The following is an 18,315-nucleotide window of genomic DNA, read 5'->3' on the forward strand; positions in this document are numbered from 1 at the left end:
GAATCCTGGAAGGAAACAAGTTGCGAAGCTTATGTTGAACAGCTTTTGGGGCAAATTTGGCGAGAACGAACATCGCACACAGACACAATCAATTCAGGACGAGGACACATGGCAGAAAATCATTCAAGATCCTTCCATTATGGTAAAAGATGTCAGAATCTTTAACGGGGATGTCATGGAAGTAAGCACAATGAAATACGAAGATGCTTGTGCAAGTAGTGGAAAAATCAATATTTTTATCGCATGCTTCACGACAGCCTTGGCACGTCTAAAGTTATATGCAGAATTGGAAAAGTTAAATGAGCAAGTGCTATACTATGACACAGATTCAGTAATTTACAGCTGCAAGCCAGGAGAAGTCAAAATCCCTACCGGTATCTTTTTGGGGGAAATGACAGACGAGTTAGAAGGCGATGCTATTACAGTGTTTGGTTCTGCTGGACCGAAGTCGTACTGCTATAGAACAGCTAAAGGTAAAACAGAGTGCAAAAACAAGGGAACCAAGAGCTCCTTTGAAACCAACCAGGTATTAAACTGCAACTCCATGATGCAACACATTCAGAAAGAACTGTCAGAACCCTTGGAACAAAGAAGAATCATGGAGATTGAAATTAAAAATCATTTTGTTAGAGATAACACGAATAAGACTGTCAGCTTAACAGATTTAGTCAAAGTATTTGGTGTAAATTGGGATTGAAAAAACCACAGGGGTAACTTACCCTTATGGCCATGTTAGATTGTAATTTTTGCATGTGCTAAGTTTTTATACACAATGTGAGAACAAAGTTTTCTTGGTAGCGCGAGTTCTTATGACAGAGCACAGTTTGCTTGGTAGCGCGAGCCCTAGTTTATAGTGTTGTAATGAAGTAGCGGTAAGGTTACAATAAAGTGTGTTGTTGTTACAAAAGACATGTGTGCTTATTGATGGAAAAATTCCCAAACCTTAAAAGCAAAAAACGAAAATCCATGAGGCAATGTCTAGGGTTAAATCAAGAGGTGGTTACGAAGGCAAAATTACCCTAACCCTAACCCTAACACTAACCCTAACCCTAATCCCAAAGGACTAGGGTTTAACCCAAACCTTATTAGCATTTTAACCCTAACCCTAATCCCAAAGGACTAGGGTTTAACCCTAACCTTATTAGCATTTTAACCCTAACCCTAACCCTAACCCTAATCCCAAAGGACTAGGGTTTAACCCTAACCTCATTACCATTTTAACCCTAACCCTAACCCTAATCCCAAAGGACTAGGGTTAATTAACATTTTAACCCTAACAAGGAGAAGGATTGGGTACGAATGTAGATAAATTGTGATGACTCAGTTTATTCCAATCATAAAACAAGTGCGAATGTGAGTGTGTATATGTGTGGAGGAAAAATGCAGTTGGTATCTATGCAAGATTTTGAACAGATATCCTATTGGCAAGAAAAACGTCTGACGAGTGCCCACTGGTATAATGTGTACAATCCAGTGATTTCAGTAGATTTGACAGAATTTACAGACAGAGTGGTCGGAAACAACGACGCTGTGCAGGAAATTCAATTGGATCTCACAGTGCACCAACACAGAATACCAGAAAAGAATGAAAATTTGTTGATGTCAATGAGTGATGGTTTATTACGAACAGTTCAACATTGGATTAGAAACCGATGTTTATCCATGAAAACGCGATGTTTTTTGACGTTACAGGCAGTGGAACCGATTGCGCTTCCGCTTACAAAATGTTTAGGCGTGTTGACAAATATTCCAGTCTTTGCATTTTTTCCTTGGACGGTGTCGTTATCACGCACCATATTAGCTATGTTCGATTGGCTCAGTTATAATTGGCTACTAGCTAAACTTCTTTCACCAAGAAATGGCATAAAATTGGTGATTACAATCATTCACGAGGAACAGGTTTAAACATGATAACTCTCAAGAGATATTCACGCTCAGACTTGCCCGTTGACGTCATCACTCCAGGGAATTTTGATAAGTAGAAAAGGGAGGTGAAATCTGGTGAAACATTACAGATTTGCAGCATGCCTAAAGTAACGTATCCAAGACCATGTCCTACATGTGAAAAAGAATTGAGCAAAAGCCATTTCTTTCATCATAAGAAGCAATGTGGTACAACAGAGAATCGCTATCATTGTCCATACTGCCCTCTTTCGTTTTCACGATCAACTCACAAACAGCGTCACATGAGACAGCAACATTCGAAGAATCCGCAAAGGTTTACTTGTCCAAAATGTCGTCAAGTATTCACAGGTAAACAAAAAATGAAACTTCATTTGGAAACTGTGTGTGCTGAGGTAAAACCCTGCTACAAATGTTGGCACTGCAACGCATCATTTACAAGACAAGACAGCAGGCAAACGCACATGCGACGTGTTCACGGGTATATTTGCAAGGAGCAAGACGTCAATTTGCAACTACATTTACAACATTTGAGTGAAGAGCGAGATTGCAAAGACGAATGGATGTTTGTGGAGTCACGACCCATTGAAGAGAACGAACACAAGATTTGCCACTGCGGTCAGACACCCGTAAAGTCTTACTTCTTTCTGGAAAACAAGATCAATGGAAACCGCACCTTTGTAGGTTCAACATGTATTGAGAACATTGATCCTCGAGTGGGTAAAGTGATTGCGTATTTCAACTATATTCTAATATACCCCATAGAAGGAACATATCAAGGAGAAAACGGCGAAGGTTTACAAAAGTTTACAGTGAGATCAAACACAGTACTCGTTAGAGGTTCAGAGGTAGTGGAACATTTAAACCCGCAAATCACCAAAAACTTAGAGAATAAACACGAAGTCTTGGTGAAATATCCTAAACAAAAGACTCTGATTAAAGGACAAACGTATGGCCTACGATTGAAGGCCAAGTATGTTAGAGGACAGTTAACGTTTACTGCATTGTAAACAACAGGATGCTTTTATAATTGTAACTAGTTTTTAAGAGGTCAATAAAAATCACACAATGATTACAGTTTAAACTTGTGTTTTAATTTACTGAGTGCTGTTTAATTGATGACAGAGCTGGGTATATTTGGACTGCAAGTCGGTAAGTTCCTGCATGAGCTGAGTTACAGTCAATTTCTGGGGTTTTCTGGATGTCTTGAGTAACTGAGAACGTTCACATTCCCGCTGTTTCTTCATAGCCTTATAATTGTCTTGATCTTGCAAAAGTTTTCTCTCTTCGCCTTCAATCATTTGATCTAAAATGACACAATGTACCTGTTCACAGGCCGCATTGACTACAGCTTGAGTTTCGGGTGATTCCATTTTTGGGAAGGGCCGTAATGATTTGAACCGTTTAGGAAATGTACCCTTCTTGAGATGATTTCTGAATCCTTTGATGGCTTTTTCACGATATTTGATGCGTGCCAGGATTGTTTGCGGTTTTTGACGATAACTTTTTAGTGTAGGTTTCTTACTTTTCACTGTAGTTTCCATAGGATTATTTTCTTCGATAGGTTCAGACACAGCAGGAGGATTATTTTCTTTGATAGGTTCACAGACAGAGGGAGTTTCTTCGGGTGCAGACATAACGGTGATGTTACCTTGACAAGATGTAAGATAAAAATGATATCTTAACGTGAATACGGTGTCAATTTATAGTTTAAGGTGAGAACTGAAAACATAAAAGGAAGGCATGTGCAAAAAATATCATTCATTTAACACAAGTTATCATGATGGTAGGAACGTATGACGCATGGACTCCAGCGGAGCAGGGGAATAAAGATTTAGGGGAAATGTGGGCTAATCATGGGCAAACAGAGAAAGAAATGTACCCTGAGAACAAGGAGAATCTACATTGGATGGAGCTAGCGTTAGATGACCCCTTGTTTAAAGTCAGTTATACCCAAATATTCGGATCTAATTTGTATGTCGTTGACATAACCCAAAATCCTCCGTCAAAAAAAGGTGTGAGAAATATGGATTTTGAAATTGTGTATCCTATATACCATGGGCTGAATGACATTATTGAGTTAACAAAACCTTCCAAGACATCCCTGATTAAAATCAAAGTCTCCTCCATAAGAACATTGGAATGTCGTCTATACGTGTGAATTCCGAGTAGATCGATGGTCTTATAACAAAATGGATGAAATCATAGAATGGTTAACAGATCAACTCACCATGAAACAAGACTTAAACGGAGGTTTGCTCATACAACTGTCTTTCAATGAGGAGAACAAGGTTGCAGTAAAAGTCAACAACTAAAAATCTTAAGTGTGGAAAAAGTCAACAAATAAAATGTTTAAGTGTGGAAAAAGTCTGCAACTTAAATTCTTATGTGTGGAAAAAGTGTGCAAATAAAAATGTATCATCCAAAGGCCCCAAGGCCCCTAAGAAAAAATCTTAAGGCCCCAAGGCCCCTTTCATGGTCCTAAAAATCTATAAATAGAGCGAATTCACCATGTTAGTCATCACAATCATTTGTGTTAAGACTTCATTACGCTAACATGCCTTACAGTCACAGACGTGTTTGTCCTATCTGTGGAAAACATGATTTACTAAAATTGAGCGAACACTTACGTCAAGTGCATAAATTCTCTTGCGATGAACGACAGTTGTACTTGAAGAACGCTACATTTTCACAATCCTCTGCATCATTTCTTAATTCTTCAGGGTGTTTAGAGACACAGCCTTACCCCGAGTTTAAGTTTCAACACCCTGCATCGATGATGGTAGTAGGACCTACTCAAAGCGGCAAATCCTATTTTGTGGAACAATTGCTTAAAAGCAAACGTATCAAATATCCTAGTAGGAAAACTACAAAGATTCATTGGTTTTACACCCAGTGGCAACCACTGTATGATCGTTTACAATCAACACTGGGGACAAGTATTACGTTTACTCAGGGGTTACCAGTAGTAGACGATAATTTAGAAGACATCAATGATAAGGTTCATAACCTATGGGTGTTCGATGACTTGATGGATGAAGCCGTACAAAGTCCAATCATATCTCAGCTGTTTACACGCGGTCGTCATCGTAATTTAAGTGAGATATTGTTGTTGCAAAACATGTTTCCCAAGGGAAAATTTAATACCAACATTTCACGAAACGCTCTATACATGGTTTTATTTCGCAGTCCGAGTGACAGAAAGCAAATGGATATGATGGCAGAGCGAACATTTGCAAAGGATAGATCTAAATTTATGTCTGCTTATATGAAAGAAACAGAAAAGCCCTATGGGTATATTATTTTAGACAACCACCCTAAAACAGCCAGCGAAAAACAAGTGATTGCTAATGTATTTGGGGACTGTTATGCTTACCCGAATATCACAAAAAGTACACACACAGTCCCTAAGATAACAGACGTACAACCAAAACCATCAGTTACATGTAAAGTCGAATGTCCAGTACCGAAGCAACCAGTCAAACGTAAAACACAATGTGAAAAACCACGCGCTAAGAGGAAACGAACAGAAGCAGAGCCAACAATGAAACAGAAGAAAGTTAAAACATTGCCTAAGACACAACGAGTGAAAACAAAACAAGCTGTCTATAAACCTAACTTTATGCCGTCTCCACCACGTGAAGCTCTGAAGAAGAAGAAGAAGAAGAAGAAGAAGAAAAACAGATTTACTCCACCGAAGATCAAGAGATATACTCTGAGGAGGAACAGTTTTACTCCAATCAACAACAACCAAGAGAGTTAATGAACGAACTGAACTCTCTCGCTAGACAGTCACGCAATGGATTCGGCCCTAAAATCATGCATGAATAGCTCACTTTGTCAATAAAAAATGTCAATGACCTGTACGTTAAACTACATTGTCAATAAAATGTGTTTAAAACCTTTATTTCTTATGTCTTTTACTAGCGTACTAAAATCCCATACATTTTACTATAGCGGACCGCCAAGGAAACACCTCTTTCAGTATAATCCTTGTAGTCATGACCTGAGCGATCTATCATAGTTTAATTTGAGTCTTACATCCTGTAGAGCAAAGGTTCTCACTATTTTGATAGTTTAGAGTTAAGTTATCACTGACAACGTTATCATACGAGCACTTTGTTCCACGTAGCCGCCATATTGGATTTTGCGATCGACACTCTCAAAGTGTTAAGTCCGTTAGGGCTAAAATGTGGAGTTTTACTGCAGGTAAAGGGTTTATTCCTAGGTGAAAGGACATATGACATGGCTAAAAACATACACACATACCCACAAAGAACAGAGTCACACACAGGATCGATCGAGAGAAAACGTTTCAAAACGTTTTTGCATCAAAGTCGCTATTGCGCATGCGTAGTGTGCAGAAAAACCCCCAAAATGTATACTTGACCCCCTAAATCTCTTCAACAGAGGTTAAATACGCTTTATAAACGTTTAAGACTAGTTTAAAAACGTTTTAGAACGTTTTTACACAAAATTTGTTACTGCGCATGCGAAGGGCGCAGGGGACAGAAATTCTGTCCCACAAGTGTGAGTAGTGACTTTCATACACATATATAAGTTCACCTTTACATATTCATAGGCAACTAAGTTCCGAGTCCTCTTCGGCACTCTCCGAGTGCTCGCCGAGAACTGTCAGATCTTTTAAACTCGTCATCCATCGCATGACGTCATGCTTAGAAATTGAATTGATTATCTCTTAGTAGTATCCCTTGTCAGTTTAGCCTTTAAAGGATACCGCCGTTTTGATTGACAGGCTAAGAGATAATCAATTCAATTTCTAAGCATGACGTCATCCGTTTATAAAGCGTATTTAACCTCTGTTGAAGAGATTTAGGGGGTCAAGTATACATTTTGGGGGTTTTTCTGCACACTACGCATGCGCAATAGCGACTTTGATGCAAAAACGTTTTGAAACGTTTTCTCTCGATCGATCCTGTGTGTGAGTCTGTTCTTTGTGGGTATGTGTGTATGTTTTTAGCCATGTCATATGTCCTTTCACCTAGGAATAAACCCTTTACCTGCAGTAAAACTCCACATTTTAGCCCTAACGGACTTAACACTTTGAGAGTGTCGATCGCAAAATCCAATATGGCGGCTACGTGGAACAAAGTGCTCGTATGATAACGTTGTCAGTGATAACTTAACTCTAAACTATCAAAATAGTGAGAACCTTTGCTCTACAGGATGTAAGACTCAAATTAAACTATGATAGATCGCTCAGGTCATGACTACAAGGATTATACTGAAAGAGGTGTTTCCTTGGCGGTCCGCTATAGTAAAATGTATGGGATTTTAGTACGCTAGTAAAAGACATAAGAAATAAAGGTTTTAAACACATTTTATTGACAATGTAGTTTAACGTACAGGTCATTGACATTTTTTATTGATAAAGTGAGCTATTCATGCATGATTTTAGGGCCGAATCCATTGCGTGACTGTCTAGCGAGAGAGTTCAGTTCGTTCATTAACTCTCTTGGTTGTTGTTGATTGGAGTAAAACTGTTCCTCCTCAGAGTATATCTCTTGATCTTCGGTGGAGTAAATCTGTTTTTCTTCTTCTTCTTCTTCTTCTTCTTCAGAGCTTCACGTGGTGGAGACGGCATAAAGTTAGGTTTATAGACAGCTTGTTTTGTTTTCACTCGTTGTGTCTTAGGCAATGTTTTAACTTTCTTCTGTTTCATTGTTGGCTCTGCTTCTGTTCGTTTCCTCTTAGCGCGTGGTTTTTCACATTGTGTTTTACGTTTGACTGGTTGCTTCGGTACTGGACATTCGACTTTACATGTAACTGATGGTTTTGGTTGTACGTCTGTTATCTTAGGGACTGTGTGTGTACTTTTTGTGATATTCGGGTAAGCATAACAGTCCCCAAATACATTAGCAATCACTTGTTTTTCGCTGGCTGTTTTAGGGTGGTTGTCTAAAATAATATACCCATAGGGCTTTTCTGTTTCTTTCATATAAGCAGACATAAAGTTAGATCTATCCTTTGCAAATGTTCGCTCTGCCATCATATCCATTTGCTTTCTGTCACTCGGACTGCGAAATAAAACCATGTATAGAGCGTTTCGTGAAATGTTGGTATTAAATTTTCCCTTGGGAAACATGTTTTGCAACAACAATATCTCACTTAAATTACGATGACGACCGCGTGTAAACAGCTGAGATATGATTGGACTTTGTACGGCTTCATCCATCAAGTCATCGAACACCCATAGGTTATGAACCTTATCATTGATGTCTTCTAAATTATCGTCTACTACTGGTAACCCCTGAGTAAACGTAATACTTGTCCCCAGTGTTGATTGTAAACGATCATACAGTGGTTGCCACTGGGTGTAAAACCAATGAATCTTTGTAGTTTTCCTACTAGGATATTTGATACGTTTGCTTTTAAGCAATTGTTCCACAAAATAGGATTTGCCGCTTTGAGTAGGTCCTACTACCATCATCGATGCAGGGTGTTGAAACTTAAACTCGGGGTAAGGCTGTGTCTCTAAACACCCTGAAGAATTAAGAAATGATGCAGAGGATTGTGAAAATGTAGCGTTCTTCAAGTACAACTGTCGTTCATCGCAAGAGAACTTATGCACTTGACGTAAGTGTTCGCTCAATTTTAGTAAATCATGTTTTCCACAGATAGGACAAACACGTCTGTGACTGTAAGGCATGTTAGCGTAATGAAGTCTTAACACAAATGATTGTGATGACTAACATGGTGAATTCGCTCTATTTATAGATTTTTAGGACCATGAAAATGTGAGGGGCCTTGGGGGCCTTGGAGGCCTTGGTTGTCTGAGGGGCCTTGGGGGCCTTGGGGGCCCTGGTTGTTTGAGGGGCCTTGGGGCGTTAAGATTTTTTCTTGGGGGCCTTGGGGCCTTTGGATGATACATTTTTATTTGCACACTTTTTCCACACATAAGAATTTCAGTTGCAGACTTTTTCCACACTTAAACATTTTATTTGTTGACTTTTTCCACACTTAAGATTTTTAGTTGTTGACTTTTACTGCAACCTTGTTCTCCTCACTGAAAGACAGTTGTATGAGCAAACCTCCGTTTAAGTCTTGTTTCATGGTGAGTTGATCTGCTAACCATTCTATGATTTCATCCATTTTGTTATAAGACCATCGATCTACTCGGAATTCACACGTATAGACGACATTCCAATGTTCTCTGGAGGAGACTTTGATTTTAATCAGGGATGTCTTGGAAGGTTTTGTTAATTCAATAATGTCATTCAGCCCATGGTATATAGGATACACAATTTCAAAATTCATATTTCTCACACCTTTTTTTGACGGAGGATTTTGGGTTATGTCAACGACATACAAATTAGATCCGAATATTTGGGTATAACTGACTTTAAACAAGGGGTCATCTAACGCTAGCTCCATCCAATGTAGATTCTCCTTGTTCTCAGGGTACATTTCTCTCTCTGTTTGCCCATGATTAGTCCACATTTCCCCTAAATCTTTATTCCCCTGCTCCGCTGGAGTCCATGCGTCATACGTTCCTACCATCATGATAACTTGTGTTAAATGAATGATATTTTTTGCACATGCCTTCCTTTTATGTTTTCAGTTCTCACCTTAAACTATAAATTGACACCGTATTCATGTTAAGATATCATTTTTATCTTACATCTTGTCAAGGTAACATCACCGTTATGTCTGCACCCGAAGAAACCCCCTCTTCACTCAAATGTTGTAAATGTAGTTGCAAATTGACGTCTTGCTGCTTGCAAATATACCCGTGAACACGTCGCATGTGCGTTTGCCTGCTGTCTTGTCTTGTAAATGATGCGTTGCAGTGCCAACATTTGTAGCAGGGTTTTACCTCAGCACACACAGTTTCCAAATGAAGTTTCATTTTTTGTTTACCTGTGAATACTTGACGACATTTTGGACAAGTAAACCTTTGCGGATTCTTCGAATGTTGCTGTCTCATGTGACGCTGTTTGTGAGTTGATCGTGAAAACGAAAGAGGGCAGTATGGACAATGATAGCGATTCTCTGTTGTACCACGTTGCTTCTTATGATGAAAGAAATGGCTTTTACTCAATTCTTTTCCACATGTAGGACATGGTCTTGGATACGTTACTTTAGGCATGCTGCAAATCTGTAATGTTTCACCAGATTTCACCTCCCTTTTCTACTTATCAAAATTCCCTGGAGTGATGACGTCAACGGGCAAGTCTGAGCGTGAATATCTCTTGAGAGTTATCATGTTTAAACCTGTTCCTCGTGAATGATTGTAATCACCAATTTTATGCCATTTCTTGGTGAAAGAAGTTTAGCTAGTAGCCAATTATAACTGAGCCAATCGAACATAGCTAATATGGTGCGTGATAACGACACCGTCCAAGGAAAAAATGCAAAGACTGGAATATTTGTCAACACGCCTAAACATTTTGTAAGCGGAAGCGCAATCGGTTCCACTGCCTGTAACGTCAAATAACATCGCGTTTTCATGGATAAACGTCGGTTTCTAATCCAATGTTGAACTGTTCGTAATAAACCATCACTCATTGAAATCAACAAATTTTCATTCTTTTCTGGTATTCTGTGTTGGTGCACTGTGAGATCCAATTGAATTTCCTGCACAGCGTCGTTGTTTCCGACCACTCTGTCTGTGAATTCTGTCAAATCTACTGAAATCACTGGATTGTACACATTATACCAATGGGCACTCGTCAGACGTTTGTCTTGCCAATAGGATATCTGTTCAAAATCTTGCATAGACACCGACAGCATTTTTCCTCCACACATATACACACTCACATTCGCACTTGTTTTATGATTGGGATAAACTGAGTCATCACAATTTATCTACATTCGTACCCAATCCTTCTCCTAGTTAGGGTTAAAATGTTAATTAACCCTAGTCCTTTGGGATTAGGGTTAGGGTTAGGGTTAAAATGTTAATTAGGTTAGGGTTAAACCCTAGTCCTTTGGGATTAGGGTTAGGGTTAGGGTTGAAATGGTAATGAGGTTAGGGTTAAACCCTAGTCCTTTGGGATTAGGGTTAAACCCTAGTCCTTTGGGATTAGGGTTAGGGTTAGGGTTAAAATGCTAATAAGGTTAGGGTTAAACCCTAGTCCTTTGGGATTAGGGTTAGGGTTAGTGTCAGGGTTAGGGTTAGGGTAATTTTGTCTTCGTTACCACCTCTTGATTTAACCCTAGGCATTGCCTCATGGATTTTCGTTTTTCGCTTTTAATTTTTGGGAATTTTTCCATCAATAAGCACACATGTCTTTTGTAACAACAACACACTTTATCGTAACCTTACCGCTACTTTATTACAACACTATAAACTAGAGCTCGCGCTACCAAGCAAACTGTGCTCTGTCATAAGAACTCGCGCTACCAAGCAAACTTTGTTCTCACATTACGTATAAAAACTTAGCATATGCAAAAATTACAATCTAACATAGCCATAAGGGTAAGTTACCCCCGTGGTTTTTTCAATCACGCGCTTGTCCCAATTTACACCAAATACTTTGACTAACTCCTTTAAGCTGACAGTCTTATTCGTGTTATCTCTAACAAAATGATTTTTAATTTCAATCTCCATGATTCTTCTTTGTTCCAAGGGTTCTGACAGTTCTTTCTGAATGTGTTGCATCATGGAGTTGCAGTTTAATACCTGGTTGGTTTCAAAGGAGCTCTTGGTTCCCTTGTTTTTGCACTCTGTTTTACCTTTAGCTGTTCTATAGCAGTACGACTTCGGTCCAGCAGAACCAAACACTGTAATAGCATCGCCTTCTAACTCGTCGGTCATTTCCCCCAAAAAGATACCGGTAGGGATTTTGACTTCTCCTGGCTTGCAGCTGTAAATTACTGAATCTGTGTCATAGTATAGCACTTGCTCATTTAACTTTTCCAATTCTGCATATAACTTTAGACGTGCCAAGGCTGTCGTGAAGCATGCGATAAAAATATTGATTTTTCCACTACTTGCACAAGCATCTTCGTATTTCATTGTGCTTACTTCCATGACATCATCGTTAAAGATTCTGACATCTTTTACCATAATGGAAGGATCTTGAATGATTTTCTGCCATGTGTCCTCGTCCTGAATTGATTGTGTCTGTGTGCGATGTTCGTTCTCGCCAAATTTGCCCCAAAAGCTGTTCAACATAAGCTTCGCAACTTGTTTCCTTCCAGGATTCTTTTCTATTTTTTCAGGGTCCAGATCAATCCCCTCGTGTTCTTTGTAATCGCGGATATAGGCGGCTTTCTGTTCGGGGGTTTCAATACCTGCTGGCCATCCGCTGGCTTCTGTTTTGTGTTTGAGCCAGGTGTTTACATACGGTGCAAATAACCCCTCTTTTCTTCGACTCTACGGAAAGTGCCAGACTTCATGGATCTTGGTAATTTGGTAACCTTTCTCGACAGCTTTTTGTAGTTCCGGAGTACACCAAGTACCTGTGATCATTCGTTCTTCATCACTATGGGGACAGAGATTTTCTCGTTCATGCCAGAGGCGTTCTGCTTGATCCTCAGCACATTTTACACACAGAGGAAACAGCAATTTTTCAGCAATTTTTACAGGCAGCACCGGGTGAAGTAACTTTTCTGGAGCCAACACATCGATTTTAGCGATACCAAAGTAGCTGTCAATGTTCTGATCAGCAGGATTCACCATAATCCGAGGGTGTCCAATGGGATACGTTCCATACTTGTTGATGGTAGGATATAAAGATGTGAAATCTTCATATAAAATTTCTTCCCCTTCGCATGCCTGGTAATGGCATTTTGCCATGCCTGTTCGACCACCAAAGAATCCTTCTCGGGGGTTCAAAGGAGAAACCCATGACATTTTCTCAATCTTCTCCTGTAATGTCTCATTCTGTTTCAATTCTTTTCTGAAATCACACTCCCATTGTTCCATGACGTTGTAACCTGCTTGTTTCAACAGCTCTGTTTTTCGTTCGGTGACTTGAAAAAGTTCTTCAACCGTCCTGTCTGGATGGTGGAATGTTTTCATGTGTCTTGCATTTGGTTTACACTTTTTGCATCCATGATACTCACATCCATGAAACTCAAAGACTGTTTTGGTTATGGGATCATAACCATCCACGGTGACTCGTCCACCCTTTATCTTGAGAACTTGTTCTCCTCCATTGCGAGTATGCTTGATTCGATTACCGCCTAGTTTCAGATCTTCTAAATACAACCATTGTAAAGCGATTTTACTTTGGTTAACTTTGAGACCTCTCCAGCCATTCACAGGTTCCACAGCGATGGTTGTCGGTTGCATCTGAAAATTCCGCCAGAAATAATGACAGGTCGAGGCAATGGTAATACATTGAGTCAGTGGGTTAAATCCTGCCTCGTTCTTTGTGTCTTGGGCAAATTTCAGGCACCCTTCTCGCAGTAACTGAACATCACTCCGACAGTACTCTAACATTTCTGTTTGAAAATTCCAACTCTTTCCTTCTGTCACTTGCTCTGCATGCCAACTTTCACATTCCTTTTTCTTCTCTTTAGGCATGTGCTGTGGTTCATAGTAGCAAAGGTCTGGAATCTTGCCTTCATAATTCCAATTCTCTAGCTTGGAAAATTTATGCGGAAAAAATCCCTTCTTCAGCTCTGTCAGGCCAAAGGTCTTTGGAAATGCCGCAAGGGGCATATTCAAAAAGTTCAATGAATCTTTGAAAATCAGATTCTGATGCTTGAAGTGTAAAATCTTCGTACCTGTACCCATTTGGTCTGTTACTTTTAAATTCTGGTTGTACAACGTGTTGGTAGTTAACACTCCATCAAAACCTTTCAAATTATGAAAGAAGATTGTGTACTCCGGGAGGTCTCTTCTACTTTTTTCTTGCTTTTCTGCTTCAGCCCATGCTTGAACTGTTTCGAGAAATAGGCTCACACAATTCGTACCCCAGTGGTGATAGATGGTTTTGTCACGTCCTTTAGTAAAACAGATCAGGATTGGGATAAAGGTTTTACTGCTGTCAATCAGACATTCAATATCAGCAAAGATCAAATCATCAACAACAATCTTCTTTGACGGTCTTTCTTTCGGTAATCGCTCGTTGACCAATTCTAGAGTAATCTCTTCCGGTGGTACCCCCTCCTCCAACAGATCTTCAATGACTTTTTTTTGTAAATCTCCTAATTGGATTTCAGCCATTGGCACTCCCATATTGATATACTCTAAATCCTTTAATTTTTTCTTCCGTTGAGCAATTAGCACATCGATCATGTCTTGTGTGGATTGATCAGGCAATCCTTCAACAATAGTTCCCAACACTTCTTCTTTTGTCTTCTTCTTTTTTCTTAATTTTTGCAAGGTTCTCTTAAACTTCTGTTCTTCCTCACTGGTAATGCAGCACTTATGCTCGTAAATAGGAACAAACTCCAGACAATGTTTACACTGTGCATGCAAGCATTTGTGGGGTAAATCCTTGTTGACCTTGTAAGTCACCATACACTTGACACATCGTTGAAAGTCTCGACAGGTACTTTTCAGTTCCAGGATGGGGGTCAATTGTTCATGGAGTTGTCGTTCTAATTCCTCTCTTGTCTTCTTTATGTCTTTGTCTTCTTTGACAGTTTGAATGAAATGAGCTCTAAAGCATTGCTCCCCATAGAATTCACGTCTGCATATTCTGCAACTACGATCTGGTTGTCCCCATAAGGTAAAATCTTGACATCCGTCTTCATCATTCGCTGTTTCTTTTACATGCTGGGCAATTTTTGGCTTGGCATCGATGATGGGCGCTGTCTTCGCTATTGTACCCTTTGCAACATTTCTTGCAGAAATAGCTTCTGTTCATAAATCCGGGGATGCTGTATAAACCATCGTAATGCGCTTTCTCTTGGTTGTTTTTATCCATATGCACTGACTTGACCAAAGCAATGATTTTGTTTTCGTCTTCGTACTTGTCTCCTTTAAAAATCACACCACCCCGAGTGGCATCCACCACAATAATTCTAAATCCTTTTGGTCCCAGATACTCTTGAAATGAATTAATTTCTTCTAATCCACATAATCCTTCTGACACTTTTGCTTCTCGGTGTAACTTCTTCGCCTCTTTGAGTTGTTGGGAGTTGTTTCCTCGATCTTGTCGAATATTCTCAAAGGTGTTAGTTTCACCCGCTTGACGTCTTGCATATTCACGCATCACCACGATAGCGCGAGCACAACACAGAGAATCCTTGTTTTTAATCTCACAGACACACTTGGATTCTTTAGCCATTTTCTCCCATATTTTTTGACCTGGACCTGCTCCTGCTCGTTTACCTCCCTTTCGTTCCGGTCGGCTGAATAATACTGATGCTGAAAAACCAACATCATTTGTAATAAATTCGCCGCTGGTTAAAACCTGTGAAAGATTTTGTAAAACAGCTTGAGTCGTGGCTGCTCGCTTCGTAAAATCTCCTACGTCTACTCGCCATGTTTCTCCTGTTAATCCTCCTTTTTGATGTTCTTTACTCCCAATTTGCAAAGACATCCAATAGTCCTCTGGTATTTTGAGTTCCTCAATTAGCTTATCTGTAGCTTCTGCAATGGCGTGGGTTGCAGCGATATTCAAATCTTCTAACTCTTTAGGAGAGCGTTGCTGGTCTAAGGTCATCATGAATTTCTGGGTCACTACTACATTTTGTTTCCATTTTTTGGCTGGTCCTTATTTCGTCACATTGGCTACAAAGAGCCGAGTAGATTCCTCGTTGTACTTTTCATTTTCCTCTTGTTGTTTCACCTCTCGTTTTAACTCTTTGACATCAGAATTGGACTCTTCAGTGGGGCGTTTTGCTCCACGGATGCTCACCGCACCACCTACTTGTTCTTCTACACTTAAACGTCGGACTTTGGTTGCATGTAATAATTCCAGCTTGGATAGTTCGGCAGACTCTTCTGCTTTCCGCTTGGCCGCTTCGGAGTGGAACTTGCGAACATGTCTTAACATGTCGTCTTTTCTTGTAAATGTGGACTGACAGTGTGGACATGGAACAGGATCTACTTTCTTCTCACAATGTTTTCTATGTCTTGAGAAATTACTTCGATTGTTAATTTTGGTTCCACAGGTTGGACAGGGACGTGGGTAAGTAATTGCCATGATGAGAGCTCCGTTCACTACAACGTATCGTAATAAAATGAGTATGGTTATAGATATCCGGCTTTTATACCTTGTGTTATTATAAAATGATGTCAAGTTCTAAAAATAGAAACAAATTCTGCTGAGTCAACAAAATGTATGTGACGTCAATGGGCTTGCCTAAACATGCCCGTAATCACTCAACCGTGACCTTGTGAAATTTAGTACACATCACAAACATAAACCGTGATGGAATTAACTTGTTTAACCCTCGACATTAAACATTAGGTTAGCTTAGGAAAAGGGTTAGGGTTAGGACATTTAGTTAGGTTTTGGAAAACTTAGTTACAAAACTAAAACTGAGTCAGCAAAAACAAAGTGTGACGTCAATGGGCTTGCTCAAACTTACCCATAATCACTCAAGTGTGACCTGAACCCTAAACATAAAAATAAACATTGGGTTAGGAAATTTAGATAGGTTAGGACATTTAGTTAGGTTAGGAAATTTAGTTAGGTTTTGGAAATTTAGTTAGGTTAGGAAATTTTTCGACTGATTTAACCCTAAACACTGCGCCTGACTGATTTAACCCTAAACACTGCGCCCCACTAATTTAACCCTAAACATAAAAGTAAACATTGGGTTAGGACATTTAGTTAGGTTAGGACATTTAGTAAGGTTAGGAAATTTAGTTAGGTTAGGACAAATATTTAACCCTAAACACTGCGCCCGACTGATTTAACCCTAAACATAAAAGTAAACATTGGGTTAGGACATTTAGTTAGGTTAGGAAATTTAGTTAGGTTAGGACATTCACTCGACAGATTTAACCCTAAACACTGCGCCCCACTAATTTAACCCTAAACATAAAAGTAAACATTTGTGTTAGTTTAGGAAATTTAATTTAGTTAGGTTTTGGAAAACTCACGACAGATTTAACCCTAAACATAAAACTCACGTGTTTGGAAAAAGTGACTCACGTGTAACTCTCACGCGGTCATCACGTGTGATGTCCGCGGTGTCCGAAAAAAATGTGCTCCGATTTGTGCGGGACTAGACCCCCTCTACTACTGGTTGGGTCTCCTTAGCACACGAGTTTACTGGAAAGACCTTTGACGTAGTGTCTCTGCTGGTAGAACTCCCTGAAAAAGAAAATAAATCTCTACTATAACCTACACAGAAAACGGAAGACTATTTAACAAATATTCTACGAGGGCACGCTGCCGGGATATGAAGCCCGAGGGGGGGGGGGGGGATTGACCCATGTTTGGGTTTTTAGGTGCCGCCGAGGGTTTGAAATCCTGACCCTGTTTAGGACAAAAATACTATAAAAACCCTACCCTCTGTAGGACAACAGCCTCCATTTTAAAACCTTATTTAGGACAAGACACAAAATACACACTCTCTGGCTTTACAGGAATTTAAACTGTTTAATAAGCCTTTCAAATCAGAGAAATTATGCTCAATGCGTCTAAAACCCTGTTGTTGCGTCTCTACACTTGAACTAAAACAAACGGGCCGCTCGTCGTTCGCCGCTCTATCGCATGCTCTTGCAACCTAACTTCGCGCAGGCTTGGAAAAGAAAGAGACTGCTCGCAGTCTGGGTTAAAGTCTCTCGCCTCGTAACACCATACCCTGTTAGGACAGGTTCAAGTCAAATTGTACACCCAGTTTAGGACAGCGAGGCCAAAAAACCGTACCCTGTCCAGTGGACCGTCCCCGTATAGCCCAAATAAGGGAGTTCCCCCCTATCCCCGTCCCTCCCGGGATATGAAGTGATAAATAACCTGATATCTGAGTTCCTTTCTCTCACTTCGTTGTTTGTTCAGATTCTCAATTATGCGTCAAAGAGCTTTTAATAAAACAATTATTCTACTTGGGCTTGCTGGATATGAAATGATCTTAACCAACTCGGCGCTACATCCGAGTGACTGAGTGACACATTTGCATATCGGAGGCCCAGCTTCTACCGTCTTCGCGTATCCACGAGTTAAAAACTGTTAGAACAGCACAGCGTTTTGAATTTTACATAATCCGTAATCAATAAGTGGTCATGGAGAATAATGCCCCAGCACTTAACCAATCACAGCGAGCGCTATATCGGCTACAAACACTAGCCATATATTAAATCAGTTTATTAACGACAAATAGCAAGAACAGAAAAACTCCGTACCTTGCATTCGGTTTGTAACTGTACCGCGATTTGACCATAGTCCCACCGGAATCATCGGTGGTCTGAATGCACCAGGGATGTTGTCACACCTCAATTTTGGGGGACATTTGTAAGACATGGGTTCCTTGATTGCGATGTTATACACTGGAGGACAAGTACGCTTCATTCTTTGCATGTAAGTTATTTGCCCT

At 39.9% G+C, this 18,315-nt stretch overlaps 1 pseudogene; it reads right to left on the bottom strand.

Annotated features, from left to right (window-relative positions):
• The window catches only part of LOC140930790 (uncharacterized), a 51,221-nt pseudogene extending 32,922 nt beyond the window's left edge, over positions 1-18,299 (bottom strand).
• Between the last annotated feature and the right edge of the window lie 16 nt (positions 18,300-18,315).

The sequence above is a fragment of the Porites lutea genome, chromosome 3 (genome assembly GCF_958299795.1).
Source record: "Porites lutea chromosome 3, jaPorLute2.1, whole genome shotgun sequence".
NCBI classification, from domain to species: domain Eukaryota; kingdom Metazoa; phylum Cnidaria; class Anthozoa; order Scleractinia; family Poritidae; genus Porites; species Porites lutea.